The following is a 24,947-nucleotide window of genomic DNA, read 5'->3' as shown; positions in this document are numbered from 1 at the left end:
TTTATGTCTGCACACGGGCGGGGACGAGAGCTCTTTATGTCTGCACACGGGCGGGGACGAGAGCTCTCTTCATGTTCACACTTGTAGGGGGTCGCTGCTCCCCGTCCTCTAACTCCGCTGCTGCGCCGCACTCCCATGACCTGTGTGTAAATATGGAGAGTTTAAGTGAGCAAAAACAATGTTGTGTCAGAAGTGGGATTTGAACCCACGCCTCCAATCGGAGACCAGAACACCCAGCTGAGGGGAAGAGACAGCTCTTGAGTCTGGCGCCTTAGACCGCTCGGCCATCCTGACAACTGAGAAAGAGGGGGCCGGATATGATATCATCACGCATGTGACACGCCTCCGCGAGCTCTGTTTCTGGGTTTTATCGGGGTGCCCTTTAGCAGGACACACCTTCGTGTCTCACCTGGCAGCCAGGGCCCGAGGGCCCAACCTCACACTCTTTAACTCTAATCCCCGCTTTACACCAACCAGGAACCGCAGCCCTCGGCTCCGCTGCCTTTCCAGTGCTCGTCTCTCGCTCCTCCTCAGAGGCTCGTGCCGGCTGCAGGGAACCCAAACTGCGCGCCACGGCACCCTGCTGCGCCCCCACAGCCACCCAGGGCCGCTGTCCTCGCACTTGCTCAGCAGGGTCCATTATCAATTACCCCGGCCTCTGGAGTGCAGGCCGGGGGCGCTACGTCTGGCGCCTTCTAGGTGCTGCACTTGCTGCCTCTTAGCGACACACCGGAGAGCAGGATGCATTTAAGCATGCAATCTTCCATTCCGCTAAAGTCAACCATGCAAGTGCTTAGAAAAAATATATCACCGCTCTCAACAGGCACGGACCACCTTCTCTGAGAGCTACCGCTCCCAGCCGCAGCAGAAGATAAACACCAAATACCCTGGCAGAAATCGCCAGCCGCACATGGGCCGGATTGCAGGCTACCCCACCGCATCTTCCTGCTGAGTTGGCCTCTAAGAGAAGTGGGCGCTTGCTGCAGCGTGGACTTTCCCCTTTCAGCAGGGGTCATCCAGTGAGGTCCATGGTCAGCCAGGCGATCTACCTGGCACGGTAGCTCAAAGCTGGCTTCTCTTGCTTTTAAAAGTGAAAAAAGCCCGACATTCCTCCGGCGAGTGGAACCCACCCCTGAACATGAGCCTGGAGTCAAACTTTGCCCATGTGAACAAGTGACACACCCATTTACAGCACACTGTTTTCACACAGATAAGTATATGTGCATACATTTTTTAATTCCAGATCTTTTATTAGAAATAAAACAAAGAACATAGACGAATAGCTTCAGTTGTTACCCTATATGCCAGATTTCTTTCGATGCATGAACCAATCAGCTGTTTCCCAGTCTACGAAGGTATTACAGGTACGGATGGCATTTTGTGCCATTATGAGACCCGATGTTAATTCTACATTGATTGAACCTATATTTATGAGGCTGCATACGAAGTTATATTTTGAGAGGCTACTTATTTACCAAGTGTTCTCCTTACTTCACTGGTTCACAAGATGCACACAAAATAAGATGACATTACATACTGTGTTCCAGTATCTGCTCAGTATCCACAGAGCATTGTGCACCTTATATTTAATGTTTTATTATGGAGTTTTGGTCTGTTTGAACATTAATACAAATACACATTTTTAACAAATGGGTTCTGTGGTTGTATAAAGTTTAGGTTAAGAATGTTTCAGAGTGAGCCTGGTGTAAAGTAATAAATTATAGAATTGTTTTCCTTGGCACTTTTCTTTTAGAACACAAAAACAAAAAGTTTTTAATGAATGATTTTTGTGGAATCAACTTCATAACGCCTCTTTGTTCTACCCAGGGTCCTTGGTGTTAAGGTCCAGTTCTGGATTACAGTGCCTCCCACCTGCTGTGAAGCAGTCACTTTAATTCTTCTGTTGAGCCAACTTTCTCAAGTTTGTGAAACACAGTCACTATAAATACTACCGCCCTGTTCTTTATTTGTAAAAAAAATGTTTTCAGTTTATTAACACTTCCCTGGAAATGGTGCTGGAGCGTGGACAGCAGTGATTCCCAAACTGTGCGCTGTGGCACCCCGAAAGTTCCTTGAGAAAAGGAGAGCCAAAAAGCAGTACCTCAGCCAAAGGACCTGATTCAGACGAGGCCAAATCTGTCAGTTTGGGATCCATCTTGATTAAAAATGGAGCGCCGCCACTCACTAGAGATAGCTCACTTTGGGTTTTCCAGAAAGCACAAGGCTCTCTGGGCCCAACCAACCAGAACTTCAGAGTTAACAGGGATACCTGATGCCTTAGCCTAAAAACCCAGCTCCAAGATCTTAGTAGGAGGGCCTGAGACATCCAGGAGTTTGTCATGACAGCCTCACCAGGCACGATCAATGCCCTTTTTAAGGTCTTTGGAGAAATTCTTAAGATAGGTTACCAGGGTGGGATCTATCTCCGTAGTCTCAGTAACCTTTGAGGGAAAATCATGTCTAGGACATTCAGATCTCAGCCGAGACCTGACATCTTTGTCGAAACAATGCCGAATGTGTGCTTGAACGTATTTGGCTACCTCCGAAGGCGGAGCCCAGGAGTAAGATCTAGGGCGGACAGTATCTTCGGGTTCGAAAGTGAGTACTTTCAGAGGCTGAGAAGCCACTTGAGTGTGCCGTGATTTGGCTTTTCATTTACAGGGAGGAGAATCAGTGTCCTTATCCGGATTGTTAGAGGAAGACGAGGAATCTGAATCCTCCTTACTCTCAGCTCTTAGATGAAGAGACTATGAGGATGAGAAACAGTTCGCCCTAGTCAAGGATTCTACAATTTGTTCAAATCAGCTTGGTGAGGGTTTGCAACAGAACTTGAGCCGGAAGGGTCTTGCGAAAACGGCAGCTCTTCCTGGCTGCTGCAATGTGGGACCCAGCCCTGCTGATCAGTGAAACCCAATAAGAGATGCTTAATCGTCTGGGTAGCTTTATCTAAGGCCACATTGACTGTGTGCCGAACACCAGCATCGAGGGCATAGACAAGGTCTCGCTCAAATGACCCCACGGAGTCATCATAAAAGGTAACTTCCCCAGATTCTCCTTCATAACCATCCATGCTGTAGAGCAGTGGTTCCCAACCTGTGGTCCGGGGACCCCTAGGAGTCCGCAAAGCCTCCTCTGGGGGCCGTGATTACTTAGAAAATCAAATAATAGTAACAGATTAGGTCCCCAGCTTTCAGTAATGACTCAGTGGGGGGTCCCCAGATTCCAATAATGGTTCATTGGGGGTCCCCAGGTTCCAGTAGTGATAAAGTGGGGGTTCACACAAGTCAAAAGGTTGGGAAGCACTGCTGTAGAGTGTCAGGTCAGAAAAGTGGGAATTTGAAAGGGGCAGAGGAAACTGCCAATAGGAACTTCAAATAAAGTGGGAAGTAAAGCTGACAAACTTCAAAGCAGGCTAATATGCTCAGGGAGGGCCACAAGCCAGTAGTAAAGTGTGGGGGGAGGCCTGCTTAGAATAGAATAAATTCCACTAATAAAGTGGCATTTGAGAACGGCAAAGTAGGTAGGGACGTGCGCAGGGGGTGGGCTGCTTTAGAGTATTTCCATTGAAGTAAAGAGACATAGACAGGCAGGCGACTGTAAGCGGAGACAGGTGCATATATGTAACCAGAGTCCTATCCAGAGAGTCAGATGCATATATGTGCACAGAGGAAAGTTTGGACAGACAAATGTATGTACCCAGAGGCAGGTCCAAAGAGACAGATACATGTATATACCCTGAGACAGGCTGAGCGAGAGAGATGCATGTTTGTAGCTAGAGGCAGGTCTAGGGAAAGTGGTCAATGAGACTGGAGCAGAGCAAGAGGTAGAGAAAGGGAGAGGATCATGACTGAAGTCAGAGGTCTTAAAAAGAAATGACTTCTACTGACAACACTCCCTGGTGCATCACAGAAAAGAGATATATTGCCCAAGCCTAGCTAAAGGAGCAGGGTTATCTCACTTGGTAGTGCACGAGCCTTTTAATATCAGGGTCACGGGTTCGAGCCCCCAGTTAAGCAATCAGTATTTTTTTGTTTAAGGTTTATTCCAATTTTTTTTACAGACTTCCTGCTTTTCACCAATACTACTCAGGCTTTGAAAACACAACTCCTGCAGTTTGCCTCACAATCTCTCCCATCATATTCCACAGCGCTTTCCACTCACGAAAGGTGCCTCAAAGCCGGGTTTAGCCCTGCCTCCTCTAAACACATCCAGAAACCTGTACTTTAATCCCCAAAAATTCTAGCTATTGCGTCACGAATTTTCAATTCTATTAAGGACACGGAGGCGCGGATTGTCACAGCAGCCAATCAATGTTAAAAACTACATATCCCAACATTCCCAGTAGTCCATAACATGCCCAATCCCAGGCCTGCTCTCCATATAAATATCTCTGCCTCCTTAGTCCTTCATCTTTCTTTGCAATAACCAAACAAAATAACCTGCACTCTAAGAATTGAAATCTTCCAACTCCAACGAAGAAAACAAATTGAAGCCACCAACCGAACCCTGGTGCACGTTCCATGCCGGTATCGTCTCTCCTAGTACTCATGCGCCCTTGTTATCCGATCCTGTTAATGAAAGGAAACAGTGCTAATAATCTGCTATTGACTATTAAGAAAAAATATGGATGGCTATCTCAATAATACATATAAAATCATCATATATGAATTGTGCTGTAACTTTCTGCATTATGCCAGCGTGCCCTATGCCAGTCTGTGCTTGTGATAGGTCCCATCTGTCCTTTAGGTCTCTACTTTGTGTCAGTCAGCCCTATGCCAGTCTGCACCTGTGATCCTTCTACAGCTCCATGCTTCAAATCTTTGCACAGTGCCAGTCTACCTTGTGCCAGTCCCGACGTTCATACTTCACATCAGTGCTGTAGCTATGCCCTATGCCAGTCTGCACCTGTGAGGCTTATTAAACACCATATTGCAGCTGCCTACATTGTGCCAATCTGTCACGTGCCAGTCTGTAGCTGTGATGCTTCATATCAGTGCTGTAGGTCTTTGCATTGTGCCAGTCTGCCTTGTGCCAGTCTGCACATGTGATGCTTCACATCAGTGCTGTAGCTCTGCATGGCAGCAGTCTACTATGCTCCAGCCATTCCTGTGATACTTCACATCAGTGCTGTAGCTCTCTGCATTGCACCAGTCTGCCCTGTGTCAGTCTGTATCTTGACACTTCACATCAGTGCTGTAGCTCTCTGCATTGCACGAGCCTGTCCTGTGCCAGTCTGCACCTGTGATCCTTCCACACCTCCAGGGTACAGGGCTTTGCATTGCACCAGTCTGTTCTGCACCAGCCTGTACCTGAGGTGCTTCTTGATTACAGTGGTGTAGCTGTCTGCACTGTGCCAGTCTGTTCCTGTGATGCTTCTGCGCAGCTTTGGTGCAGCTGTTTGCACTGCGCCAGTGTGGCCTTCTGAGACAGTCCCTGCCAGGGCCTCACAAGCGCCCTGTAGCTGTGCTATTGAGTTGTACGTTGACTGTGTTCAGCTGCTGTAGCTCACTGTAGGCCGGCTGTGAGGCGCTGCGGGCTCAGTCTGTCCTTCACAGTCTCTCTGTGGGAGTGTGTGTTTGTCATGTCCTTGAATCCAGCGAAAAAAGGAAGTATAAATGAGATGCAGAAAAGCCCCATTCTCTAGCTGCTGGACAGACACGCGTCCTTGAGCCTCCTGCAGAGGTGCAGAGCTGCCAGGGGTGCCAGGGGCTGGAGGCGGAGAGCGTCTGCTTTGGAATATTTCCATTGAAGTGAAGGGAGAGGGCGAACGGGGAGCGGAGAGGCGGCTTCCTAGCAGTGAGTGTGGAGTGTCAGCTTGGTCCATCCAGAGGCAGGCAGGGGGTGTGATGAGACTGAGGCAGAGCGAGAGGTAGAGACAGAGGGAGCTGCAGCACTGGAAGCGGAAGCTTTAAAATAGGACCGCAAGGGCCCTTTAATGTGGCCCGGCTAGCTCAGTCGGTAGAGCATGAGACTCTTAATCTCAGGGTCGTGGGTTCGAGCCCCACGTTGGGCGCTGATACATTTTTTTGTGCTGTACTGTTTTTTAATCTTCGGGTTCGCACCTCCAACAGTGGTTTTATAAAAATTAACAGCGCCCTTTCGGGACTTCACTTTACAATTTCGTTATTTATGTCTGCACACGGGCGGGGACGAGAGCTCTTTATGTCTGCACACGGGCGGGGACGAGAGCTCTCTTCATGTTCACACTTGTAGGGGGTCGCTGCTCCCCGTCCTCTAACTCCGCTGCTGCGCCGCACTCCCATGACCTGTGTGTAAATATGGAGAGTTTAAGTAAGCAAAAACAATGTTGTGTCAGAAGTGGGATTTGAACCCACGCCTCCAATCGGAGACCAGAACACCCAGCTGAGGGGAAGAGACAGCTCTTGAGTCTGGCGCCTTAGACCGCTCGGCCATCCTGACAACTGAGATAGGTGGAGGCCGGATATGATATCATCACGCATGTGACACGCCTCCGCGAGCTCTGTTTCTGGGTTTTATCGGGGTGCCCTTTAGCAGGACACACCTTCGTGTCTCACCTGGCAGCCAGGGCCCGAGGGCCCAACCTCACACTCTTTAACCCTAATCCCCGCTTTACACCAACCAGGAACCGCAGCCCTCGGCTCCGCTGCCTTTCCAGTGCTCGTCTCTCGCTCCTCCTCAGAGGCTCGTGCCGGCTGCAGGGAACCCAAACTGCGCGCCACGGCACCCTGCTGCGCCCCCACAGCCACCCAGGGCCGCTGTCCTCGCACTTGCTCAGCAGGGTCCATTATCAATTACCCCGGCCTCTGGAGTGCAGGCCGGGGGCGCTACGTCTGGCGCCTTCTAGGTGCTGCACTTGCTGCCTCTTAGCGACACACCGGAGAGCAGGATGCATTTAAGCATGCAATCTTCCATTCCGCTAAAGTCAACCATGCAAGTGCTTAGGAAAAATATATCACCGCTCTCAACAGGCACGGACCACCTTCTCTGAGAGCTACCGCTCCCAGCCGCAGCAGAAGATAAACACCAAATACCCTGGCAGAAATCGCCAGCCGCACATGGGCCGGATTGCAGGCTACCCCACCGCATCTTCCTGCTGAGTTGGCCTCTAAGAGAAGTGGGCGCTTGCTGCAGCGTGGACTTTCCCCTTTCAGCAGGGGTCATCCAGTGAGGTCCATGGTCAGCCAGGCGATCTACCTGGCACGGTAGCTCAAAGCTGGCTTCTCTTGCTTTTAAAAGTGAAAAAAGCCCGACATTCCTCCGGCGAGTGGAACCCACCCCTGAACATGAGCCTGGAGTCAAACTTTGCCCATGTGAACAAGTGACACACCCATTTACAGCACACTGTTTTCACACAGATAAGTATATGTGCATACATTTTTTAATTCCAGATCTTTTATTAGAAATAAAACAAAGAACAGAGACGAATAGCTTCAGTTGTTACCCTATATGCCAGATTTCTTTCGATGCATGAACCAATCAGCTGTTTCCCAGTCTACGAAGGTATTACAGGTACGGATGGCATTTTGTGCCATTATGAGACCCGATGTTAATTCTACATTGATTGAACCTATATTTATGAGGCTGCATACGAAGTTATATTTTGAGAGGCTACTTATTTACCAAGTGTTCTCCTTACTTCACTGGTTCACAAGATGCACACAAAATAAGATGACATTACATACTGTGTTCCAGTATCTGCTCAGTATCCACAGAGCATTGTGCACCTTATATTTAATGTTTTATTATGGAGTTTTGGTCTGTTTGAACATTAATACAAATACACATTTTTAACAAATGGGTTCTGTGGTTGTATAAAGTTTAGGTTAAGAATGTTTCAGAGTGAGCCTGGTGTAAAGTAATAAATTATAGAATTGTTTTCCTTGGCACTTTTCTTTTAGAACACAAAAACAAAAAGTTTTTAATGAATGATTTTTGTGGAATCAACTTCATAACGCCTCTTTGTTCTACCCAGGGTCCTTGGTGTTAAGGTCCAGTTCTGGATTACAGTGCCTCCCACCTGCTGTGAAGCAGTCACTTTAATTCTTCTGTTGAGCCAACTTTCTCAAGTTTGTGAAACACAGTCACTATAAATACTACCGCCCTGTTCTTTATTTGTAAAAAAAATGTTTTCAGTTTATTAACACTTCCCTGGAAATGGTGCTGGAGCGTGGACAGCAGTGATTCCCAAACTGTGCGCTGTGGCACCCCGAAAGTTCCTTGAGAAAAGGAGAGCCAAAAAGCAGTACCTCAGCCAAAGGACCTGATTCAGACGAGGCCAAATCTGTCAGTTTGGGATCCATCTTGATTAAAAATGGAGCGCCGCCACTCACTAGAGATAGCTCACTTTGGGTTTTCCAGAAAGCACAAGGCTCTCTGGGCCCAACCAACCAGAACTTCAGAGTTAACAGGGATACCTGATGCCTTAGCCTAAAAACCCAGCTCCAAGATCTTAGTAGGAGGGCCTGAGACATCCAGGAGTTTGTCATGACAGCCTCACCAGGCACGATCAATGCCCTTTTTAAGGTCTTTGGAGAAATTCTTAAGATAGGTTACCAGGGTGGGATCTATCTCCGTAGTCTCAGTAACCTTTGAGGGAAAATCATGTCTAGGACATTCAGATCTCAGCCGAGACCTGACATCTTTGTCGAAACAATGCCGAATGTGTGCTTGAACGTATTTGGCTACCTCCGAAGGCGGAGCCCAGGAGTAAGATCTAGGGCGGACAGTATCTTCGGGTTCGAAAGTGAGTACTTTCAGAGGCTGAGAAGCCACTTGAGTGTGCCGTGATTTGGCTTTTCATTTACAGGGAGGAGAATCAGTGTCCTTATCCGGATTGTTAGAGGAAGACGAGGAATCTGAATCCTCCTTACTCTCAGCTCTTAGATGAAGAGACTATGAGGATGAGAAACAGTTCGCCCTAGTCAAGGATTCTACAATTTGTTCAAATCAGCTTGGTGAGGGTTTGCAACAGAACTTGAGCCGGAAGGGTCTTGCGAAAACGGCAGCTCTTCCTGGCTGCTGCAATGTGGGACCCAGCCCTGCTGATCAGTGAAACCCAATAAGAGATGCTTAATCGTCTGGGTAGCTTTATCTAAGGCCACATTGACTGTGTGCCGAACACCAGCATCGAGGGCATAGACAAGGTCTCGCTCAAATGACCCCACGGAGTCATCATAAAAGGTAACTTCCCCAGATTCTCCTTCATAACCATCCATGCTGTAGAGCAGTGGTTCCCAACCTGTGGTCCGGGGACCCCTAGGAGTCCGCAAAGCCTCCTCTGGGGGCCGTGATTACTTAGAAAATCAAATAATAGTAACAGATTAGGTCCCCAGCTTTCAGTAATGACTCAGTGGGGGGTCCCCAGATTCCAATAATGGTTCATTGGGGGTCCCCAGGTTCCAGTAGTGATAAAGTGGGGGTTCACACAAGTCAAAAGGTTGGGAAGCACTGCTGTAGAGTGTCAGGTCAGAAAAGTGGGAATTTGAAAGGGGCAGAGGAAACTGCCAATAGGAACTTCAAATAAAGTGGGAAGTAAAGCTGACAAACTTCAAAGCAGGCTAATATGCTCAGGGAGGGCCACAAGCCAGTAGTAAAGTGTGGGGGGAGGCCTGCTTAGAATAGAATAAATTCCACTAATAAAGTGGCATTTGAGAACGGCAAAGTAGGTAGGGACGTGCGCAGGGGGTGGGCTGCTTTAGAGTATTTCCATTGAAGTAAAGAGACATAGACAGGCAGGCGACTGTAAGCGGAGACAGGTGCATATATGTAACCAGAGTCCTATCCAGAGAGTCAGATGCATATATGTGCACAGAGGAAAGTTTGGACAGACAAATGTATGTACCCAGAGGCAGGTCCAAAGAGACAGATACATGTATATACCCTGAGACAGGCTGAGCGAGAGAGATGCATGTTTGTAGCTAGAGGCAGGTCTAGGGAAAGTGGTCAATGAGACTGGAGCAGAGCAAGAGGTAGAGAAAGGGAGAGGATCATGACTGAAGTCAGAGGTCTTAAAAAGAAATGACTTCTACTGACAACACTCCCTGGTGCATCACAGAAAAGAGATATATTGCCCAAGCCTAGCTAAAGGAGCAGGGTTATCTCACTTGGTAGTGCACGAGCCTTTTAATATCAGGGTCACGGGTTCGAGCCCCCAGTTAAGCAATCAGTATTTTTTTGTTTAAGGTTTATTCCAATTTTTTTTACAGACTTCCTGCTTTTCACCAATACTACTCAGGCTTTGAAAACACAACTCCTGCAGTTTGCCTCACAATCTCTCCCATCATATTCCACAGCGCTTTCCACTCACGAAAGGTGCCTCAAAGCCGGGTTTAGCCCTGCCTCCTCTAAACACATCCAGAAACCTGTACTTTAATCCCCAAAAATTCTAGCTATTGCGTCACGAATTTTCAATTCTATTAAGGACACGGAGGCGCGGATTGTCACAGCAGCCAATCAATGTTAAAAACTACATATCCCAACATTCCCAGTAGTCCATAACATGCCCAATCCCAGGCCTGCTCTCCATATAAATATCTCTGCCTCCTTAGTCCTTCATCTTTCTTTGCAATAACCAAACAAAATAACCTGCACTCTAAGAATTGAAATCTTCCAACTCCAACGAAGAAAACAAATTGAAGCCACCAACCGAACCCTGGTGCACGTTCCATGCCGGTATCGTCTCTCCTAGTACTCATGCGCCCTTGTTATCCGATCCTGTTAATGAAAGGAAACAGTGCTAATAATCTGCTATTGACTATTAAGAAAAAATATGGATGGCTATCTCAATAATACATATAAAATCATCATATATGAATTGTGCTGTAACTTTCTGCATTATGCCAGCGTGCCCTATGCCAGTCTGTGCTTGTGATAGGTCCCATCTGTCCTTTAGGTCTCTACTTTGTGTCAGTCAGCCCTATGCCAGTCTGCACCTGTGATCCTTCTACAGCTCCATGCTTCAAATCTTTGCACAGTGCCAGTCTACCTTGTGCCAGTCCCGACGTTCATACTTCACATCAGTGCTGTAGCTATGCCCTATGCCAGTCTGCACCTGTGAGGCTTATTAAACACCATATTGCAGCTGCCTACATTGTGCCAATCTGTCACGTGCCAGTCTGTAGCTGTGATGCTTCATATCAGTGCTGTAGGTCTTTGCATTGTGCCAGTCTGCCTTGTGCCAGTCTGCACATGTGATGCTTCACATCAGTGCTGTAGCTCTGCATGGCAGCAGTCTACTATGCTCCAGCCATTCCTGTGATACTTCACATCAGTGCTGTAGCTCTCTGCATTGCACCAGTCTGCCCTGTGTCAGTCTGTATCTTGACACTTCACATCAGTGCTGTAGCTCTCTGCATTGCACGAGCCTGTCCTGTGCCAGTCTGCACCTGTGATCCTTCCACACCTCCAGGGTACAGGGCTTTGCATTGCACCAGTCTGTTCTGCACCAGCCTGTACCTGAGGTGCTTCTTGATTACAGTGGTGTAGCTGTCTGCACTGTGCCAGTCTGTTCCTGTGATGCTTCTGCGCAGCTTTGGTGCAGCTGTTTGCACTGCGCCAGTGTGGCCTTCTGAGACAGTCCCTGCCAGGGCCTCACAAGCGCCCTGTAGCTGTGCTATTGAGTTGTACGTTGACTGTGTTCAGCTGCTGTAGCTCACTGTAGGCCGGCTGTGAGGCGCTGCGGGCTCAGTCTGTCCTTCACAGTCTCTCTGTGGGAGTGTGTGTTTGTCATGTCCTTGAATCCAGCGAAAAAAGGAAGTATAAATGAGATGCAGAAAAGCCCCATTCTCTAGCTGCTGGACAGACACGCGTCCTTGAGCCTCCTGCAGAGGTGCAGAGCTGCCAGGGGTGCCAGGGGCTGGAGGCGGAGAGCGTCTGCTTTGGAATATTTCCATTGAAGTGAAGGGAGAGGGCGAACGGGGAGCGGAGAGGCGGCTTCCTAGCAGTGAGTGTGGAGTGTCAGCTTGGTCCATCCAGAGGCAGGCAGGGGGTGTGATGAGACTGAGGCAGAGCGAGAGGTAGAGACAGAGGGAGCTGCAGCACTGGAAGCGGAAGCTTTAAAATAGGACCGCAAGGGCCCTTTAATGTGGCCCGGCTAGCTCAGTCGGTAGAGCATGAGACTCTTAATCTCAGGGTCGTGGGTTCGAGCCCCACGTTGGGCGCTGATACATTTTTTTGTGCTGTACTGTTTTTTAATCTTCGGGTTCGCACCTCCAACAGTGGTTTTATAAAAATTAACAGCGCCCTTTCGGGACTTCACTTTACAATTTCGTTATTTATGTCTGCACACGGGCGGGGACGAGAGCTCTTTATGTCTGCACACGGGCGGGGACGAGAGCTCTCTTCATGTTCACACTTGTAGGGGGTCGCTGCTCCCCGTCCTCTAACTCCGCTGCTGCGCCGCACTCCCATGACCTGTGTGTAAATATGGAGAGTTTAAGTAAGCAAAAACAATGTTGTGTCAGAAGTGGGATTTGAACCCACGCCTCCAATCGGAGACCAGAACACCCAGCTGAGGGGAAGAGACAGCTCTTGAGTCTGGCGCCTTAGACCGCTCGGCCATCCTGACAACTGAGAAAGAGGGGGCCGGATATGATATCATCACGCATGTGACACGCCTCCGCGAGCTCTGTTTCTGGGTTTTATCGGGGTGCCCTTTAGCAGGACACACCTTCGTGTCTCACCTGGCAGCCAGGGCCCGAGGGCCCAACCTCACACTCTTTAACTCTAATCCCCGCTTTACACCAACCAGGAACCGCAGCCCTCGGCTCCGCTGCCTTTCCAGTGCTCGTCTCTCGCTCCTCCTCAGAGGCTCGTGCCGGCTGCAGGGAACCCAAACTGCGCGCCACGGCACCCTGCTGCGCCCCCACAGCCACCCAGGGCCGCTGTCCTCGCACTTGCTCAGCAGGGTCCATTATCAATTACCCCGGCCTCTGGAGTGCAGGCCGGGGGCGCTACGTCTGGCGCCTTCTAGGTGCTGCACTTGCTGCCTCTTAGCGACACACCGGAGAGCAGGATGCATTTAAGCATGCAATCTTCCATTCCGCTAAAGTCAACCATGCAAGTGCTTAGAAAAAATATATCACCGCTCTCAACAGGCACGGACCACCTTCTCTGAGAGCTACCGCTCCCAGCCGCAGCAGAAGATAAACACCAAATACCCTGGCAGAAATCGCCAGCCGCACATGGGCCGGATTGCAGGCTACCCCACCGCATCTTCCTGCTGAGTTGGCCTCTAAGAGAAGTGGGCGCTTGCTGCAGCGTGGACTTTCCCCTTTCAGCAGGGGTCATCCAGTGAGGTCCATGGTCAGCCAGGCGATCTACCTGGCACGGTAGCTCAAAGCTGGCTTCTCTTGCTTTTAAAAGTGAAAAAAGCCCGACATTCCTCCGGCGAGTGGAACCCACCCCTGAACATGAGCCTGGAGTCAAACTTTGCCCATGTGAACAAGTGACACACCCATTTACAGCACACTGTTTTCACACAGATAAGTATATGTGCATACATTTTTTAATTCCAGATCTTTTATTAGAAATAAAACAAAGAACATAGACGAATAGCTTCAGTTGTTACCCTATATGCCAGATTTCTTTCGATGCATGAACCAATCAGCTGTTTCCCAGTCTACGAAGGTATTACAGGTACGGATGGCATTTTGTGCCATTATGAGACCCGATGTTAATTCTACATTGATTGAACCTATATTTATGAGGCTGCATACGAAGTTATATTTTGAGAGGCTACTTATTTACCAAGTGTTCTCCTTACTTCACTGGTTCACAAGATGCACACAAAATAAGATGACATTACATACTGTGTTCCAGTATCTGCTCAGTATCCACAGAGCATTGTGCACCTTATATTTAATGTTTTATTATGGAGTTTTGGTCTGTTTGAACATTAATACAAATACACATTTTTAACAAATGGGTTCTGTGGTTGTATAAAGTTTAGGTTAAGAATGTTTCAGAGTGAGCCTGGTGTAAAGTAATAAATTATAGAATTGTTTTCCTTGGCACTTTTCTTTTAGAACACAAAAACAAAAAGTTTTTAATGAATGATTTTTGTGGAATCAACTTCATAACGCCTCTTTGTTCTACCCAGGGTCCTTGGTGTTAAGGTCCAGTTCTGGATTACAGTGCCTCCCACCTGCTGTGAAGCAGTCACTTTAATTCTTCTGTTGAGCCAACTTTCTCAAGTTTGTGAAACACAGTCACTATAAATACTACCGCCCTGTTCTTTATTTGTAAAAAAAATGTTTTCAGTTTATTAACACTTCCCTGGAAATGGTGCTGGAGCGTGGACAGCAGTGATTCCCAAACTGTGCGCTGTGGCACCCCGAAAGTTCCTTGAGAAAAGGAGAGCCAAAAAGCAGTACCTCAGCCAAAGGACCTGATTCAGACGAGGCCAAATCTGTCAGTTTGGGATCCATCTTGATTAAAAATGGAGCGCCGCCACTCACTAGAGATAGCTCACTTTGGGTTTTCCAGAAAGCACAAGGCTCTCTGGGCCCAACCAACCAGAACTTCAGAGTTAACAGGGATACCTGATGCCTTAGCCTAAAAACCCAGCTCCAAGATCTTAGTAGGAGGGCCTGAGACATCCAGGAGTTTGTCATGACAGCCTCACCAGGCACGATCAATGCCCTTTTTAAGGTCTTTGGAGAAATTCTTAAGATAGGTTACCAGGGTGGGATCTATCTCCGTAGTCTCAGTAACCTTTGAGGGAAAATCATGTCTAGGACATTCAGATCTCAGCCGAGACCTGACATCTTTGTCGAAACAATGCCGAATGTGTGCTTGAACGTATTTGGCTACCTCCGAAGGCGGAGCCCAGGAGTAAGATCTAGGGCGGACAGTATCTTCGGGTTCGAAAGTGAGTACTTTCAGAGGCTGAGAAGCCACTTGAGTGTGCCGTGATTTGGCTTTTCATTTACAGGGAGGAGAATCAGTGTCCTTATCCGGATTGTTAGAGGAAGACGAGGAATCTGAATCCTCCTTACTCTCAGCTCTTAGATGAAGAGACTATGAGGATGAGAAACAGTTCGCCCTAGTCAAGGATTCTACAATTTGTTCAAATCAGCTTGGTGAGGGTTTGCAACAGAACTTGAGCCGGAAGGGTCTTGCGAAAACGGCAGCTCTTCCTGGCTGCTGCAATGTGGGACCCAGCCCTGCTGATCAGTGAAACCCAATAAGAGATGCTTAATCGTCTGGGTAGCTTTATCTAAGGCCACATTGACTGTGTGCCGAACACCAGCATCGAGGGCATAGACAAGGTCTCGCTCAAATGACCCCACGGAGTCATCATAAAAGGTAACTTCCCCAGATTCTCCTTCATAACCATCCATGCTGTAGAGCAGTGGTTCCCAACCTGTGGTCCGGGGACCCCTAGGAGTCCGCAAAGCCTCCTCTGGGGGCCGTGATTACTTAGAAAATCAAATAATAGTAACAGATTAGGTCCCCAGCTTTCAGTAATGACTCAGTGGGGGGTCCCCAGATTCCAATAATGGTTCATTGGGGGTCCCCAGGTTCCAGTAGTGATAAAGTGGGGGTTCACACAAGTCAAAAGGTTGGGAAGCACTGCTGTAGAGTGTCAGGTCAGAAAAGTGGGAATTTGAAAGGGGCAGAGGAAACTGCCAATAGGAACTTCAAATAAAGTGGGAAGTAAAGCTGACAAACTTCAAAGCAGGCTAATATGCTCAGGGAGGGCCACAAGCCAGTAGTAAAGTGTGGGGGGAGGCCTGCTTAGAATAGAATAAATTCCACTAATAAAGTGGCATTTGAGAACGGCAAAGTAGGTAGGGACGTGCGCAGGGGGTGGGCTGCTTTAGAGTATTTCCATTGAAGTAAAGAGACATAGACAGGCAGGCGACTGTAAGCGGAGACAGGTGCATATATGTAACCAGAGTCCTATCCAGAGAGTCAGATGCATATATGTGCACAGAGGAAAGTTTGGACAGACAAATGTATGTACCCAGAGGCAGGTCCAAAGAGACAGATACATGTATATACCCTGAGACAGGCTGAGCGAGAGAGATGCATGTTTGTAGCTAGAGGCAGGTCTAGGGAAAGTGGTCAATGAGACTGGAGCAGAGCAAGAGGTAGAGAAAGGGAGAGGATCATGACTGAAGTCAGAGGTCTTAAAAAGAAATGACTTCTACTGACAACACTCCCTGGTGCATCACAGAAAAGAGATATATTGCCCAAGCCTAGCTAAAGGAGCAGGGTTATCTCACTTGGTAGTGCACGAGCCTTTTAATATCAGGGTCACGGGTTCGAGCCCCCAGTTAAGCAATCAGTATTTTTTTGTTTAAGGTTTATTCCAATTTTTTTTACAGACTTCCTGCTTTTCACCAATACTACTCAGGCTTTGAAAACACAACTCCTGCAGTTTGCCTCACAATCTCTCCCATCATATTCCACAGCGCTTTCCACTCACGAAAGGTGCCTCAAAGCCGGGTTTAGCCCTGCCTCCTCTAAACACATCCAGAAACCTGTACTTTAATCCCCAAAAATTCTAGCTATTGCGTCACGAATTTTCAATTCTATTAAGGACACGGAGGCGCGGATTGTCACAGCAGCCAATCAATGTTAAAAACTACATATCCCAACATTCCCAGTAGTCCATAACATGCCCAATCCCAGGCCTGCTCTCCATATAAATATCTCTGCCTCCTTAGTCCTTCATCTTTCTTTGCAATAACCAAACAAAATAACCTGCACTCTAAGAATTGAAATCTTCCAACTCCAACGAAGAAAACAAATTGAAGCCACCAACCGAACCCTGGTGCACGTTCCATGCCGGTATCGTCTCTCCTAGTACTCATGCGCCCTTGTTATCCGATCCTGTTAATGAAAGGAAACAGTGCTAATAATCTGCTATTGACTATTAAGAAAAAATATGGATGGCTATCTCAATAATACATATAAAATCATCATATATGAATTGTGCTGTAACTTTCTGCATTATGCCAGCGTGCCCTATGCCAGTCTGTGCTTGTGATAGGTCCCATCTGTCCTTTAGGTCTCTACTTTGTGTCAGTCAGCCCTATGCCAGTCTGCACCTGTGATCCTTCTACAGCTCCATGCTTCAAATCTTTGCACAGTGCCAGTCTACCTTGTGCCAGTCCCGACGTTCATACTTCACATCAGTGCTGTAGCTATGCCCTATGCCAGTCTGCACCTGTGAGGCTTATTAAACACCATATTGCAGCTGCCTACATTGTGCCAATCTGTCACGTGCCAGTCTGTAGCTGTGATGCTTCATATCAGTGCTGTAGGTCTTTGCATTGTGCCAGTCTGCCTTGTGCCAGTCTGCACATGTGATGCTTCACATCAGTGCTGTAGCTCTGCATGGCAGCAGTCTACTATGCTCCAGCCATTCCTGTGATACTTCACATCAGTGCTGTAGCTCTCTGCATTGCACCAGTCTGCCCTGTGTCAGTCTGTATCTTGACACTTCACATCAGTGCTGTAGCTCTCTGCATTGCACGAGCCTGTCCTGTGCCAGTCTGCACCTGTGATCCTTCCACACCTCCAGGGTACAGGGCTTTGCATTGCACCAGTCTGTTCTGCACCAGCCTGTACCTGAGGTGCTTCTTGATTACAGTGGTGTAGCTGTCTGCACTGTGCCAGTCTGTTCCTGTGATGCTTCTGCGCAGCTTTGGTGCAGCTGTTTGCACTGCGCCAGTGTGGCCTTCTGAGACAGTCCCTGCCAGGGCCTCACAAGCGCCCTGTAGCTGTGCTATTGAGTTGTACGTTGACTGTGTTCAGCTGCTGTAGCTCACTGTAGGCCGGCTGTGAGGCGCTGCGGGCTCAGTCTGTCCTTCACAGTCTCTCTGTGGGAGTGTGTGTTTGTCATGTCCTTGAATCCAGCGAAAAAAGGAAGTATAAATGAGATGCAGAAAAGCCCCATTCTCTAGCTGCTGGACAGACACGCGTCCTTGAGCCTCCTGCAGAGGTGCAGAGCTGCCAGGGGTGCCAGGGGCTGGAGGCGGAGAGCGTCTGCTTTGGAATATTTCCATTGAAGTGAAGGGAGAGGGCGAACGGGGAGCGGAGAGGCGGCTTCCTAGCAGTGAGTGTGGAGTGTCAGCTTGGTCCATCCAGAGGCAGGCAGGGGGTGTGATGAGACTGAGGCAGAGCGAGAGGTAGAGACAGAGGGAGCTGCAGCACTGGAAGCGGAAGCTTTAAAATAGGACCGCAAGGGCCCTTTAATGTGGCCCGGCTAGCTCAGTCGGTAGAGCATGAGACTCTTAATCTCAGGGTCGTGGGTTCGAGCCCCACGTTGGGCGCTGATACATTTTTTTGTGCTGTACTGTTTTTTAATCTTCGGGTTCGCACCTCCAACAGTGGTTTTATAAAAATTAACAGCGCCCTTTCGGGACTTCACTTTACAATTTCGTTATTTATGTCTGCACACGGGCGGGGACGAGAGCTCTTTATGTCTGCACACGGGCGGGGACGAGAGCTCTCTTCATGTTCACACTTGTAGGGGGTCGCTGCTCCCCGTCCTCTAACTCCGCTGCTGCGCCGCACTCCCATGACCTGTGTGTAAATATGGAGAGTTTAAGTAAGCAAAAACAATGTTGTGTCAGAAGTGGGATTTGAACCCACGCCTCCAATCGGAGACCAGAACACCCAGCTGAGGGGAAGAGACAGCTCTTGAGTCTGGCGCCTTAGACCGCTCGGCCATCCTGACAACTGAGATAGGTGGAGGCCGGATATGATATCATCACGCATGTGACACGCCTCCGCGAGCTCTGTTTCTGGGTTTTATCGGGGTGCCCTTTAGCAGGACACACCTTCGTGTCTCACCTGGCAGCCAGGGCCCGAGGGCCCAACCTCACACTCTTTAACCCTAATCCCCGCTTTACACCAACCAGGAACCGCAGCCCTCGGCTCCGCTGCCTTTCCAGTGCTCGTCTCTCGCTCCTCCTCAGAGGCTCGTGCCGGCTGCAGGGAACCCAAACTGCGCGCCACGGCACCCTGCTGCGCCCCCACAGCCACCCAGGGCCGCTGTCCTCGCACTTGCTCAGCAGGGTCCATTATCGATTACCCCGGCCTCTGGAGTGCAGGCCGGGGGCGCTACGTCTGGCGCCTTCTAGGTGCTGCACTTGCTGCCTCTTAGCGACACACCGGAGAGCAGGATGCATTTAAGCATGCAATCTTCCATTCCGCTAAAGTCAACCATGCAAGTGCTTAGGAAAAATATATCACCGCTCTCAACAGGCACGGACCACCTTCTCTGAGAGCTACCGCTCCCAGCCGCAGCAGAAGATAAACACCAAATACCCTGGCAGAAATCGCCAGCCGCACATGGGCCGGATTGCAGGCTACCCCACCGCATCTTCCTGCTGAGTTGGCCTCTAAGAGAAGTGGGCGCTTGCTGCAGCGTGGACTTTCCCCTTTCAGCAGGGGTCATCCAGTGAGGTCCATGGTCAGCCAGGCGATCTACCTGGCACGGTAGCTCAAAGCTGGCTTCTCTTGCTTTTAAAAGTGAAAAAAGCCCGACATTCCTCCGGCGAGTGGAACCCACCCCTGAACATGAGCCTGGAGTCAAACTTTGCCCATGTGAACAAGTGACACACCCATTTACAGCACACTGTTTTCACACAGATAAGTATATGTGCATACATTTTTTAATTCCAGATCTTTTATTAGAAATAAAACAAAGAACAGAGACGAATAGCTTCAGTTGTTACCCTATATGCCAGATTTCTTTCGATGCATGAACCAATCAGCTGTTTCCCAGTCTACGAAGGTATTACAGGTACGGATGGCATTTTGTGCCATTATGAGACCCGATGTTAATTCTACATTGATTGAACCTATATTTATGAGGCTGCATACGAAGTTATATTTTGAGAGGCTACTTATTTACCAAGTGTTCTCCTTACTTCACTGGTTCACAAGATGCACACAAAATAAGATGACATTACATACTGTGTTCCAGTATCTGCTCAGTATCCACAGAGCATTGTGCACCTTATATTTAATGTTTTATTATGGAGTTTTGGTCTGTTTGAACATTAATACAAATACACATTTTTAACAAATGGGTTCTGTGGTTGTATAAAGTTTAGGTTAAGAATGTTTCAGAGTGAGCCTGGTGTAAAGTAATAAATTATAGAATTGTTTTCCTTGGCACTTTTCTTTTAGAACACAAAAACAAAAAGTTTTTAATGAATGATTTTTGTGGAATCAACTTCATAACGCCTCTTTGTTCTACCCAGGGTCCTTGGTGTTAAGGTCCAGTTCTGGATTACAGTGCCTCCCACCTGCTGTGAAGCAGTCACTTTAATTCTTCTGTTGAGCCAACTTTCTCAAGTTTGTGAAACACAGTCACTATAAATACTACCGCCCTGTTCTTTATTTGTAAAAAAAATGTTTTCAGTTTATTAACACTTCCCTGGAAATGGTGCTGGAGCGTGGACAGCAGTGATTCCCAAACTGTGCGCTGTGGCACCCCGAAAGTTCCTTGAGAAAAGGAGAGCCAAAAAGCAGTACCTCAGCCAAAGGACCTGATTCAGACGAGGCCAAATCTGTCAGTTTGGGATCCATCTTGATTAAAAATGGAGCGCCGCCACTCACTAGAGATAGCTCACTTTGGGTTTTCCAGAAAGCACAAGGCTCTCTGGGCCCAACCAACCAGAACTTCAGAGTTAACAGGGATACCTGATGCCTTAGCCTAAAAACCCAGCTCCAAGATCTTAGTAGGAGGGCCTGAGACATCCAGGAGTTTGTCATGACAGCCTCACCAGGCACGATCAATGCCCTTTTTAAGGTCTTTGGAGAAATTCTTAAGATAGGTTACCAGGGTGGGATCTATCTCCGTAGTCTCAGTAACCTTTGAGGGAAAATCATGTCTAGGACATTCAGATCTCAGCCGAGACCTGACATCTTTGTCGAAACAATGCCGAATGTGTGCTTGAACGTATTTGGCTACCTCCGAAGGCGGAGCCCAGGAGTAAGATCTAGGGCGGACAGTATCTTCGGGTTCGAAAGTGAGTACTTTCAGAGGCTGAGAAGCCACTTGAGTGTGCCGTGATTTGGCTTTTCATTTACAGGGAGGAGAATCAGTGTCCTTATCCGGATTGTTAGAGGAAGACGAGGAATCTGAATCCTCCTTACTCTCAGCTCTTAGATGAAGAGACTATGAGGATGAGAAACAGTTCGCCCTAGTCAAGGATTCTACAATTTGTTCAAATCAGCTTGGTGAGGGTTTGCAACAGAACTTGAGCCGGAAGGGTCTTGCGAAAACGGCAGCTCTTCCTGGCTGCTGCAATGTGGGACCCAGCCCTGCTGATCAGTGAAACCCAATAAGAGATGCTTAATCGTCTGGGTAGCTTTATCTAAGGCCACATTGACTGTGTGCCGAACACCAGCATCGAGGGCATAGACAAGGTCTCGCTCAAATGACCCCACGGAGTCATCATAAAAGGTAACTTCCCCAGATTCTCCTTCATAACCATCCATGCTGTAGAGCAGTGGTTCCCAACCTGTGGTCCGGGGACCCCTAGGAGTCCGCAAAGCCTCCTCTGGGGGCCGTGATTACTTAGAAAATCAAATAATAGTAACAGATTAGGTCCCCAGCTTTCAGTAATGACTCAGTGGGGGGTCCCCAGATTCCAATAATGGTTCATTGGGGGTCCCCAGGTTCCAGTAGTGATAAAGTGGGGGTTCACACAAGTCAAAAGGTTGGGAAGCACTGCTGTAGAGTGTCAGGTCAGAAAAGTGGGAATTTGAAAGGGGCAGAGGAAACTGCCAATAGGAACTTCAAATAAAGTGGGAAGTAAAGCTGACAAACTTCAAAGCAGGCTAATATGCTCAGGGAGGGCCACAAGCCAGTAGTAAAGTGTGGGGGGAGGCCTGCTTAGAATAGAATAAATTCCACTAATAAAGTGGCATTTGAGAACGGCAAAGTAGGTAGGGACGTGCGCAGGGGGTGGGCTGCTTTAGAGTATTTCCATTGAAGTAAAGAGACATAGACAGGCAGGCGACTGTAAGCGGAGACAGGTGCATATATGTAACCAGAGTCCTATCCAGAGAGTCAGATGCATATATGTGCACAGAGGAAAGTTTGGACAGACAAATGTATGTACCCAGAGGCAGGTCCAAAGAGACAGATACATGTATATACCCTGAGACAGGCTGAGCGAGAGAGATGCATGTTTGTAGCTAGAGGCAGGTCTAGGGAAAGTGGTCAATGAGACTGGAGCAGAGCAAGAGGTAGAGAAAGGGAGAGGATCATGACTGAAGTCAGAGGTCTTAAAAAGAAATGACTTCTACTGACAACACTCCCTGGTGCATCACAGAAAAGAGATATATTGCCCAAGCCTAGCTAAAGGAGCAGGGTTATCTCACTTGGTAGTGCACGAGCCTTTTAATATCAGGGTCACGGGTTCGAGCCCCCAGTTAAGCAATCAGTATTTTTTTGTTTAAGGTTTATTCCAATTTTTTTTACAGACTTCCTGCTTTTCACCAATACTACTCAGGCTTTGAAAACACAACTCCTGCAGTTTGCCTCACAATCTCTCCCATCATATTCCACAGCGCTTTCCACTCACGAAAGGTGCCTCAAAGCCGGGTTTAGCCCTGCCTCCTCTAAACACATCCAGAAACCTGTACTTTAATCCCCAAAAATTCTAGCTATTGCGTCACGAATTTTCAATTCTATTAAGGACACGGAGGCGCGGATTGTCACAGCAGCCAATCAATGTTAAAAACTACATATCCCAACATTCCCAGTAGTCCATAACATGCCCAATCCCAGGCCTGCTCTCCATATAAATATCTCTGCCTCCTTAGTCCTTCATCTTTCTTTGCAATAACCAAACAAAATAACCTGCACTCTAAGAATTGAAATCTTCCAACTCCAACGAAGAAAACAAATTGAAGCCACCAACCGAACCCTGGTGCACGTTCCATGCCGGTATCGTCTCTCCTAGTACTCATGCGCCCTTGTTATCCGATCCTGTTAATGAAAGGAAACAGTGCTAATAATCTGCTATTGACTATTAAGAAAAAATATGGATGGCTATCTCAATAATACATATAAAATCATCATATATGAATTGTGCTGTAACTTTCTGCATTATGCCAGCGTGCCCTATGCCAGTCTGTGCTTGTGATAGGTCCCATCTGTCCTTTAGGTCTCTACTTTGTGTCAGTCAGCCCTATGCCAGTCTGCACCTGTGATCCTTCTACAGCTCCATGCTTCAAATCTTTGCACAGTGCCAGTCTACCTTGTGCCAGTCCCGACGTTCATACTTCACATCAGTGCTGTAGCTATGCCCTATGCCAGTCTGCACCTGTGAGGCTTATTAAACACCATATTGCAGCTGCCTACATTGTGCCAATCTGTCACGTGCCAGTCTGTAGCTGTGATGCTTCATATCAGTGCTGTAGGTCTTTGCATTGTGCCAGTCTGCCTTGTGCCAGTCTGCACATGTGATGCTTCACATCAGTGCTGTAGCTCTGCATGGCAGCAGTCTACTATGCTCCAGCCATTCCTGTGATACTTCACATCAGTGCTGTAGCTCTCTGCATTGCACCAGTCTGCCCTGTGTCAGTCTGTATCTTGACACTTCACATCAGTGCTGTAGCTCTCTGCATTGCACGAGCCTGTCCTGTGCCAGTCTGCACCTGTGATCCTTCCACACCTCCAGGGTACAGGGCTTTGCATTGCACCAGTCTGTTCTGCACCAGCCTGTACCTGAGGTGCTTCTTGATTACAGTGGTGTAGCTGTCTGCACTGTGCCAGTCTGTTCCTGTGATGCTTCTGCGCAGCTTTGGTGCAGCTGTTTGCACTGCGCCAGTGTGGCCTTCTGAGACAGTCCCTGCCAGGGCCTCACAAGCGCCCTGTAGCTGTGCTATTGAGTTGTACGTTGACTGTGTTCAGCTGCTGTAGCTCACTGTAGGCCGGCTGTGAGGCGCTGCGGGCTCAGTCTGTCCTTCACAGTCTCTCTGTGGGAGTGTGTGTTTGTCATGTCCTTGAATCCAGCGAAAAAAGGAAGTATAAATGAGATGCAGAAAAGCCCCATTCTCTAGCTGCTGGACAGACACGCGTCCTTGAGCCTCCTGCAGAGGTGCAGAGCTGCCAGGGGTGCCAGGGGCTGGAGGCGGAGAGCGTCTGCTTTGGAATATTTCCATTGAAGTGAAGGGAGAGGGCGAACGGGGAGCGGAGAGGCGGCTTCCTAGCAGTGAGTGTGGAGTGTCAGCTTGGTCCATCCAGAGGCAGGCAGGGGGTGTGATGAGACTGAGGCAGAGCGAGAGGTAGAGACAGAGGGAGCTGCAGCACTGGAAGCGGAAGCTTTAAAATAGGACCGCAAGGGCCCTTTAATGTGGCCCGGCTAGCTCAGTCGGTAGAGCATGAGACTCTTAATCTCAGGGTCGTGGGTTCGAGCCCCACGTTGGGCGCTGATACATTTTTTTGTGCTGTACTGTTTTTTAATCTTCGGGTTCGCACCTCCAACAGTGGTTTTATAAAAATTAACAGCGCCCTTTCGGGACTTCACTTTACAATTTCGTTATTTATGTCTGCACACGGGCGGGGACGAGAGCTCTTTATGTCTGCACACGGGCGGGGACGAGAGCTCTCTTCATGTTCACACTTGTAGGGGGTCGCTGCTCCCCGTCCTCTAACTCCGCTGCTGCGCCGCACTCCCATGACCTGTGTGTAAATATGGAGAGTTTAAGTAAGCAAAAACAATGTTGTGTCAGAAGTGGGATTTGAACCCACGCCTCCAATCGGAGACCAGAACACCCAGCTGAGGGGAAGAGACAGCTCTTGAGTCTGGCGCCTTAGACCGCTCGGCCATCCTGACAACTGAGATAGGTGGAGGCCGGATATGATATCATCACGCATGTGACACGCCTCCGCGAGCTCTGTTTCTGGGTTTTATCGGGGTGCCCTTTAGCAGGACACACCTTCGTGTCTCACCTGGCAGCCAGGGCCCGAGGGCCCAACCTCA

At 48.5% G+C, this 24,947-nt stretch overlaps 9 non-coding genes across 9 annotated transcripts; 4 read left to right on the top strand and 5 right to left on the bottom strand.

Annotated features, from left to right (window-relative positions):
• Positions 1 to 184: 184 nt before the first annotated feature.
• On the bottom strand, positions 185 to 294 carry TRNAL-CAA (transfer RNA leucine (anticodon CAA)). Its single transcript has 2 exons — positions 257 to 294; positions 185 to 230 (listed from the first exon to the last, which is right to left on the bottom strand). It is a non-coding gene; the product is annotated as a tRNA-Leu (tRNA).
• A 5,646-nt stretch (positions 295 to 5,940) lies between these two features.
• On the top strand, positions 5,941 to 6,013 carry TRNAK-CUU (transfer RNA lysine (anticodon CUU)). The gene has a single exon. It is a non-coding gene; the product is annotated as a tRNA-Lys (tRNA).
• A 297-nt stretch (positions 6,014 to 6,310) lies between these two features.
• Positions 6,311 to 6,420, bottom strand: TRNAL-CAA (transfer RNA leucine (anticodon CAA)). Its single transcript has 2 exons — positions 6,383 to 6,420; positions 6,311 to 6,356 (listed from the first exon to the last, which is right to left on the bottom strand). It is a non-coding gene; the product is annotated as a tRNA-Leu (tRNA).
• Positions 6,421 to 12,067: 5,647 nt separating this feature from the next.
• On the top strand, positions 12,068 to 12,140 carry TRNAK-CUU (transfer RNA lysine (anticodon CUU)). Its single transcript has one exon. It is a non-coding gene; the product is annotated as a tRNA-Lys (tRNA).
• A 297-nt stretch (positions 12,141 to 12,437) lies between these two features.
• TRNAL-CAA (transfer RNA leucine (anticodon CAA)) lies at positions 12,438 to 12,547 on the bottom strand. The gene is made up of 2 exons: positions 12,510 to 12,547; positions 12,438 to 12,483 (listed from the first exon to the last, which is right to left on the bottom strand). It is a non-coding gene; the product is annotated as a tRNA-Leu (tRNA).
• Positions 12,548 to 18,193: 5,646 nt separating this feature from the next.
• On the top strand, positions 18,194 to 18,266 carry TRNAK-CUU (transfer RNA lysine (anticodon CUU)). The gene has a single exon. It is a non-coding gene; the product is annotated as a tRNA-Lys (tRNA).
• Positions 18,267 to 18,563: 297 nt separating this feature from the next.
• TRNAL-CAA (transfer RNA leucine (anticodon CAA)) lies at positions 18,564 to 18,673 on the bottom strand. Its single transcript has 2 exons — positions 18,636 to 18,673; positions 18,564 to 18,609 (listed from the first exon to the last, which is right to left on the bottom strand). It is a non-coding gene; the product is annotated as a tRNA-Leu (tRNA).
• A 5,647-nt stretch (positions 18,674 to 24,320) lies between these two features.
• TRNAK-CUU (transfer RNA lysine (anticodon CUU)) lies at positions 24,321 to 24,393 on the top strand. Its single transcript has one exon. It is a non-coding gene; the product is annotated as a tRNA-Lys (tRNA).
• A 297-nt stretch (positions 24,394 to 24,690) lies between these two features.
• Positions 24,691 to 24,800, bottom strand: TRNAL-CAA (transfer RNA leucine (anticodon CAA)). The gene is made up of 2 exons: positions 24,763 to 24,800; positions 24,691 to 24,736 (listed from the first exon to the last, which is right to left on the bottom strand). It is a non-coding gene; the product is annotated as a tRNA-Leu (tRNA).
• Between the last annotated feature and the right edge of the window lie 147 nt (positions 24,801 to 24,947).

The sequence above is a fragment of the Pleurodeles waltl genome, chromosome 6 (assembly GCF_031143425.1).
Source record: "Pleurodeles waltl isolate 20211129_DDA chromosome 6, aPleWal1.hap1.20221129, whole genome shotgun sequence".
Lineage (NCBI taxonomy): Eukaryota > Metazoa > Chordata > Amphibia > Caudata > Salamandridae > Pleurodeles > Pleurodeles waltl.
Note: the sequence above shows the minus strand (reverse complement) of the source record. Positions and strands in the feature narration are given on the sequence as shown.